At 41.8% G+C, this 8,955-nt stretch overlaps 1 pseudogene; it reads right to left on the bottom strand.

Annotated features, from left to right (window-relative positions):
• Nucleotides 1-5,308: 5,308 nt before the first annotated feature.
• Nucleotides 5,309-8,688, bottom strand: LOC149281622 (proprotein convertase subtilisin/kexin type 4 pseudogene; annotated as a pseudogene).
• Between the last annotated feature and the right edge of the window lie 267 nt (nt 8,689-8,955).

Below are 8,955 nucleotides of genomic sequence, written 5' to 3'. Positions count from 1 at the left end.
TTAAGGCAGAGAACCAATTAACACTTTTCTGTTATAATATCATATAATGAAATTAATAAAACACATAATATTCATAATTCTACCAAACTCAAACTATCTCTGCCAGCCTCATCCAAAAAAAGCATGCTGTATTTTTTATAATACAATACAAGGCAGTTAAAGGGGGCATATTAATCACTGAATGTTTAACTAGACTTGAGTACATGGACCAAAAATGATTTGGACACAATTTCAATTTTTCCTTTCCTGCACCTTTCGGTTTGGATGAGATTCAGGGTTTTTTTTTAGTTTTTTTTTTTATTATTATTATTATTATTATTAGTGCTCCATTCACTATCACACTCTCAATGTCCTCATACCTTTTTCGCCAGCCAGCATAGCCGAGCAGAAATCAGGAAGAAGATGACCAAGAAAGAAGATGGGGACACGGAAGAGATTAATGGGAAAATGTGTGCTGACGACCTATAGGATATGCCACAGCGTTTCGGCAGTGAAACAACTTATTTTCTCTTATTATACCCTATAGGGATTCATCTGTCATTCTCTAGCACACAGCTATATTTTCACTTAATCTGACTCTTAGAACCTGTGACTGTACTAAGTATGTGTGTACCAAAATCTACGTTTTATTCCTATGAACACTGACCCAGTGCTGTCATTCCGTAGGGGGAAAAAAAAAAAGATATCATTTCACTTAGTTTGACTCCAGAAAAAAACACAAAACATCTTATTACATTGGACATTTAACCATTTAACATTTAATCATTCATCTGTCACTCCCTAAAACACAGCAATTGTTTAAAATGCTATAAAGGGTGATAATGGCTCACATGCAGGGTTCTCAACTACTAATGTGTTAACTGCTCCAATTTAATTGTACAGCGCATCTTAATTTCTTTCTCTGAACAGATAAAGGGTAATAATAATTCCATCTAATCTAACTACCGCATTTGCTCGATTATAAGACGACCCTGATTATAAGACGACCCCCTAAATCTGAATATTAATTTAGGAAAAAAAGAAAAAGCCTGAATATAAGACGACCCTAAAGGAAAAAAGTTTTACCAGAAAATGTTAATTCATGTAAACTATTTTTTTTATAAAGCTATGATTGAGAAAAATATTTTTTTTGTTTTTATTTCCTTGTATTTTCCAACCTGTCCCCCAGTTACGCACATCTGCCCCCAGGCTTGCCACTCCAATATGGCACTGTGGCCCATGATATGCCTTTTAACCCTCTATATGCCACTGTGCCCCATGGTATGCCTTTTGACCCCCTATGTGCCACTCTGCCTCCTGGAATGCCTTATACCTCCCTATATGCCACTCTGCCCCATAATATGCATTTTAACCCCCTAAATGCCAGAGTGGCATTTAGGGGGTTAAAATGCATATTATGGGGCAGAGTGGCATATAGGGAGGTATAAGGCATTCCAGGAGGCAGAGTGGAATTAAGGGAGTTAAAAGGCATTGTATAGAGCACTCTGCCTCCAGAAATGCCTTATACCCCTATATGCCACTCTGGCATTTAGGGGGTTAAAAGGCATATTATGGGGCAGAGTGGCATATAGGGAGGTGAAATGCCTTATACCTCCCTATATGCCACTCTGCCCCATAATATGCTTTTTAACCCCCTGTTACAGGGTCACCGTACCCAAGGCTGGGTACCCCTGTTTGAGGGCTGAGGAATCACCAGTCAGTCCCTCATACGGATCACACTCAGCTATCCACGGATCATCCAGACCACCATTCGTAGTAAACCAAGAAGAAGAACTCTTTATTGCACAACAAACCAAATTTATATAGATCCTTAATTCAATGAACACAAAACCCAGCCCCCAATCCCATCAGCCACATCCCATCACAAATCCCATCAGTATACAGGGGATGTATCAGGTGAGGGGATTACAGAATACAATGGGTTCCCCCACCTGTGTTATCCCCCCTGTAGTGCGGGTGCCGTCTGGGCAGTCAGGGCTGTGCTGGCTGATTAAGAGCCCCAGCCAGATTATAGGATCGTCTCTTTGAAGGCTGGGGCTGAATCCACATCAGTCTCTGGGCCGGTTACACACTAAACACAATATAATATATTACCGGGTCACGGTATACAGAACCGGACACAAAAGTGCTCCGTGACCCGGCTAAACTTCATATGACACATGAGCCAGCTAGCCTGGCCCTGTCACACCCCCTAAGTGCCAGAGTGGCATATAGGGGTATAAGGCATTCCAGAAATGCCCTATGCCCCCATTTAACACACACACACACACACACACACTTACTTACTTACCGGTGCTTCCAATTTCCTGCTGTTTTGCCGGGGCAGCGGGTTAACATCTCCTTCCGCTGCAGCGGGGTTTGTTGGCAGCGGGGTTTGTCTGCGTCCGTCTCATATAGCTTCCCTGGCTGTCAGAGATCAGAGTTCCCCGCACCGGTGCGAGGAACTCTGATCTCTGACAGCCGGGGAAGGTATACGCGACGGACGCAGACAACCCCCGCTGCTAGCCACACCTCCTTCCGGCTGCAGCGGACGTTGTGTACGCGGATCGCTGCCCCGGCAACACAGCAGGAAGCACCGGTAAGTGTGTGTATGGGGGGGGAGACAGGAGGATCCAGGTCCCCTGCAGCGGTGCGGGGGATCTGGATCTTAGTCTCATAATCAGACCTCTATTTGAGGTCTGATTAGAAGACGACCCCGATTAGAAGACCCAAAATGTGGGGTCACTTTCATGTATCAATTGCAAAAGGTTTTTTTAACGATTGATTAGCCTTTTAAACTTGGATTAGCAAACACAACGTGCCGTTGGAACGCAGGAAAGATGGGTGAGATAAAGAGCCTCAAGAGTTATTCCATTAAAAATCACCAAAAAAGAATACCAGCTCTTCATCTAAACCCAGAGAAAGATGGGAAAGGGCAGACCTCCTGGAAGTATAATCTGTCGGCACTAAAGAGATTACCTGCTAGCCATACTGACCACAGAACATAGTAAAACAAAACAAAAGTAAACTCAGCACTGGAGATACATAATAATGTCGATCCTTAAAAGAAGGAAAAAAAAACAAGCACTATAATAGAATATCTGGAACAGACACATCGCGGACCCCTTCTGGCACACTAACTGTGAATAACGGTCAGGGACCCAGAACCTCCTCTAATGATCACACAAACCGCTATCTCCAGCGGCGCACACAGGCGCGGACCCGCATACATCTCCACACGGCCGACATAACAGTAACAACACGGCAACACCGTAAACTACACGGGTGTACACAACAATCTCCTGACCATACAAAGTGCTCGTGTTACTCCGGGACACAAGAATTATAGCAAAACATTCCTATTAGAAGGAGGACATCCTAAGAGGAATGTAATAGTCTTAAAACTTTAAGATGTAGGGTTTATAAAAATTCAAAAAAAAATCACTTTTTATGCCCCTTTTATTATAGTCTACGGCCTACGGCCTTCCTTTTTATCCTCCCTGTTAGCATGTACCATGTTTCAGTTCTCTTATGACATAAATGAGCTCTAATGACGCCATATAATTACTAATTCACGCAAACACGAACATTACAAATGAGTGTGAATGTGCAGGTGAAACCTGTGACAGCCGGTAGCGCGGATGCAGAATAAAGGTATTTGGCGGTACTACAGACTTCCAAGAGCCCCAACACCGGCCCATTTAAACATAAAGGCATGCGGTCACCTGCTCACTAAACCGGCTCTCCTTGGCATTCTGTACCGGCGGGGCGACCACGAACCCCAAACACACAGGGAGCAGGAGCGGGTTCATGTCCTGTCACTCGTACCGGAGTCCCTCACAGCATTCTGACACAACGTCGCTTCCGGCTTCCTGCTCAACTGGCGAGAAAAGAGCGCTGGGATTGGTCCACGCATTCTAGCGGCTGAATGCTCGCTCATTATTGGTCAGAACTGATGACACGTCCTCCCAATAGCAATGCGCACCCGCCATCTTTATTCCTGGCAGCGATTACGCTACTGTTCGTGATCTGTCGCTTTTTCATTTATCTGTTTTGTGTACGGAATTCGTGTGGATTCTCATAACACTGTCTATATGTTTATTATCTGAAGCAAAACGATTGTTGAATAAAATAAATATTGTTTCCAATATATAATACTTTATCAATGCTCACTCACCCTTACACATAGACATTCATGCTCAAAATATATTTTCTGTAAGATATAACAAAATATTTTTCTGTATGTGATGTAAGGATAAAAATAAAAATAGAGATGTTTGTTGCACTCACAAGTGTATTAGAAATAGAAAGCTCGTCAAAAATCCATACTTTCTTTCGTCTTAGGAGCTTCTGTGTAGAAGATAAGAAACGAAATAGTGCAATAAAAACGATATTGTTTAATGAATATAGATGTCCCAAGACACTGTATAAAATGTAATAAATTCTCGTTTTCCGATTTTAAAGTAATAGGGATAGATTTAGTATCCCCCCACTGGCGGGGAGGAGATGTAAAAGATATGCTATCAAGAAAAGAAACTGAATGGATATATAAATTTCAAACCTACAAGAAAGACGGATTGAATGTAGAATTCGATATATCCATTTTTTTGTGAATCCATTCATTTTTTGTGTATTAATTCCCTTTTCAAACAATCAAAATTTATTTTTTCTTTTTTAAATTATATTTATTTTATTAAGTTTTTATTTACAACATATTTTATCACACATACTAATTAAAATTGCATATAAGCGTTTTTATTCATATACTTTTTATATACACGATTTTATACACATGATTTTTAAACAATATTTTTACAAGATTTCTCTCTTTTAATAACATCATTTTTACACCATGTTTGTTCCATCTGAAGGTTAATTGTTCAACCACAGAACAGATGGATATCAGTAACATAATCGTGACAGCATTCAATTAATCAATTAGCGAGAGTACAATCAGAATACTTTCTTCTACATCTCTCTCTTATGTCTTCTTTCGTGTGGGAGTTCTGTCCAACAGGATAGATTCCTAAGAAAATAAAAATACATTCACTGAATACATTGGATCTTTAAATTGGTACCAATTAATATTGTTACTAAGTTGCTACATTGTTTCACTTGCCTATTGAGGTTTGGACGGATGCCAAACCACATACACAGATGTCTTCTATCTTGAATCAGCCTGTCTGTCTTTCCTTCTGTTGGTCCCTTGATGCTCTGCCGATATATCCCTGTAACTAGAAAAGATAGTTAAATGAAAAACATTCTATATGTCATGTTTTTAACTGTATAAATCTATTTTACACACTTACCGATTTACGAATACTGCCGACTACGAGTCCCGTTGACAGAATGAAACAGAGGGTTCCACAACATCTGCCGTTATTTCATCCTGAGGAATTAAAAAAGAAAAGAAAAAAGAAAAAAGACTAAACGTGATGACGTCGAAATGACGCAAATAGAACAAGACGGCGAGCCGGGACCTTTAAAAGAACCGCGAAAACACAGACAGGATACAGATTGTTTTCTTAAATTTTCTCCTGAGGAAGCCAGAATTGGTGAAACGCGTTGAGATATTTTGGAAAACTTTACAACTATTGAAAACCTGGACTTTACATGGACTTGATGATCATCCACTTATCTTTATAAAGGACACTGCTCTTACGCATAACCCAGTTGTTATGCCTACTTGTTTGTAAGTTTTTAATCTATATTCATTAAACAATATCTTTTTTATTGCACTATTTCGTTTCTTATCTTCTACACAGAAGCTCCTAAGACGAAAGAAAGTATGGATTTTTGACGAGCTTTCTATTTCTAATACACTTGTGAGTGCAACAAACATCTCTATTTTTATTTTTTTCGTATTAACTTATTACACTATATTTGTTTTATTTTTTCCCACATATCTATGCGCCCCGACCTTTGCCTATACATCATTTGTTATAACACTTATGAGGAGTGTTGATCTGCGGGAGCAGCAAGATTTGTAGGGTACTGTAATTTATTTCATATTCATTTTTTAAGACCTACCCACTCGTGAAGGTGTTTCTTTTCCGTTCTATATTGTGATGTAAGGATCTGGGGTATTACATAACTTTTAAGTCACTTAAATGCAAAATAAAACCAAACATGTCAGTGGTGACATTAAGTCACATAAAAATGATGTATTTCCAATCTTTAATCAATGTGCATTGCTATAGAATGCTTGATTCTTGTTTTGGAATCCACACAAGATATGAAATCTGAGATCGGTCTAAGCTTTTCCTTCAAGCATGCGAGCACGGTTTAATTGTTTTATTATTCAACATAAAATTTCCAGGTACTTAAAATCTAAATTTGTAAAATATAGCAAGGAAAAGGTATTTTTGCCAAATAGTAAAAGGAATTTTATTGGTGTAACAGTGCTATCCGCGTCAGGTTGGGTCTCTACTCTCCCTTGTTGAATTTGTCCTCATCAGTGTTCAAAAGCAAAGGAAATCTCCTCCCTGCGCAGATTCCAGATCTGATTTAGAGCACGGTGGTTGCCCATCAGACGGGACTGGGGTCTACTCGTGATCTTTTTCGTAGATACCAGTGAATGAAAACCACCAGCGGTCCCATAACCATTACAATGGCCGCACTCATTATCACTGCCACTAATGTTGTTTGAGGGATCCGGATGAATGAGGCGTTCTGTAAGTCTACACTTGGGGAGTCAGATCTTACGCATGAGTTGTCTTTTCCATTATATTCGTATAAAGGGGAACAGGAAGTGCAATTATTGGCAGACGACCCTTTACACGTAAAGCAGGATGGGTGGCAAGCGGCACAAGAACGAACAAGGTGAAAGCTGCTGGGCTCTGACACCTCCGCTCTCTGCGTAGACTTAAAGTATTTGGCAGGGCAGTAAGATAGACAGAGCTTTCCAAAGGTATAATATGGTGCCAAACATTCTATGCACGACCCATTTCTATCCCGCCTCAGACACTTTCTCATGACAGACTTCTTGATTTTCCTGGACATCATGTGTTCATCTGTCCCGTACAAAATCAACGTGACGTGATGTAGAAATCCGTGGTTGGTGTAGCTTCCTCTGTTCCTAAATTCTAAGGTCCAAAGGCCCAATGGATTTTCATCCCAAGATTGTGTGGTCATGAAGGACCAATCTCTGTACCCATCAGTGCTGGTATCATGTGGTCTCTTGCCCATCAGCACAGAACGGGTGCCCATAGGACTGGTAAGATAGATTTCCAGGTCACCTCTGCGACTGTAGCTGAGGGTCATTTGGGCTTGGACATGCTCAAGGGATGTTATGTGATTGGGGGACCCAGAACAGGCAGTGACATTGTAAGTCAAAATCAGATCTGAATGCACTCTTTTAGGGGTGCTCACAATTGTTATGAGGCACTTTCTTTGAGGCTGCGTTGTCTCCCATGTTTCGGCCAGCTCCACTACTCGTCCAGCATGCAAGAGTCCGTAGCCGAAAAAGTGGCTCACTTTTCTTCCCACTCCATTTATGACCCAATCGTCAGCCATTAGGTGGGCAGGACTGGACGCTCTTACCACGATATGTTGTATATCCCTCCATGTAAGAGCTGGGTTTGCCTCCAATGCCAAAGCAAGGATCCCGGCAGCAAGTGGAGTGGCGGCTGAAGTCCCGGTGTGTTTATCTGTACACGTGTGGCGTATATCAGTGGTGATAAAAGTCTCTTCCTCACCACCACCGCTGCTGTAAGTGCTTGTAAGTTTGCATGCACACGCCTCACTGTACCAAGGGACTGTTCCATGATTTGTGACACTCCCAACAGCAACAGTGTAGATACTGTTGGAGTAGCCGTCACTGTTGCAGTTGTCATTCCTGCCACCGTTTCCAGATGCCCAAACAAAGATAGATCCAAGGCCACGGCGGCCATTTAGTATTCCTTTGTAAAAAGCCTCAGAAGACAACACTCCTGGTCCATCCAGTATCTTTCCATCATCAGTGGGACCCCAGCTGGCGCTATAAATGTCAATATGCTGTGGGTTCAAACTCAACGACTGAGCTTCAACAAAGTCTGTGACTATCCCATCCAGCATTCGCACACCTCCTATTCTAGCGTTGTATGCTACTCCAGCGCCGCAGATATCATTATTGGCAACCGCAGCCACCTCGCCTGCACAGCGGGTCCCGTGGTTGGTCTCATTAGATGAGTTATATCGGGGCTGAGGGTCAGGATCGTCGTCATTAAAATCATAACTCGCTTCCGGATCATAGTTTAATGCGAGATCGGGGTGGTCCTTTTCAAGCCCATCATCCAGAACGGTCACCACCACGCCTCGTCCGGTATATCCACGGTTCCAAGCAGTCTGGATGCCTAAGTCAAGATTTTTACCCAGGTACCACTGCAAGCTGAAGAGGGGGTCTGTGGGAACCATACTAGGCTGTCTTTTCTCCCTTCTCCTCAGCGTCTGCTGCTCAAACCAGCTAACCTTGGGTTCTTTTTTCAGTTGAATATTTCTACCCCAGTGAGGGCTGAAGGATTTCCTTTGAATGCCACGATGAGATAAATGGTAGAAATCACTGCCAAGCACCACCTGGCCAAGGTTGATGAAACCGAATTTCTGTGCAATACGTTCTGCCTCTACAGAGCCATCAGGTATGTGCACAGCCCAGCTATTTGTGTAAATCTCCAAAGTAAAGATCACATGGATCAGAACAGTAACAACGAAAACCAGAGCTATGCTCCTCATCTTGTACTGTCAGCTTACAAAAGCATCTGTTGGCCTAACGGCCAGTGCTTTTATAACCTACACTATGTCACAGTAGAAGGGCGTGGCACATCTGTTACATCACAATAGCAGGGCGGGGCTCGGAACTCTCAGCGACAAGCCGGCTAGACAACGCTTACAGTTATGATGTCAATATATAATTCTGAAACAGTAGTGTGTGATTATATATATATATATATATATATATATATATATATATACACGGTATATACACACACACACATATAT

Source organism: Sceloporus occidentalis, unplaced genomic scaffold (genome assembly GCF_023333645.1).
Source record: "Sceloporus occidentalis isolate IW3139 unplaced genomic scaffold, rSceOcc1.0.p SCAF_130, whole genome shotgun sequence".
Classification (NCBI taxonomy): Eukaryota; Metazoa; Chordata; class Lepidosauria; order Squamata; family Phrynosomatidae; genus Sceloporus; species Sceloporus occidentalis.
This window is presented reverse-complemented; position numbering and strand designations above follow the sequence as displayed.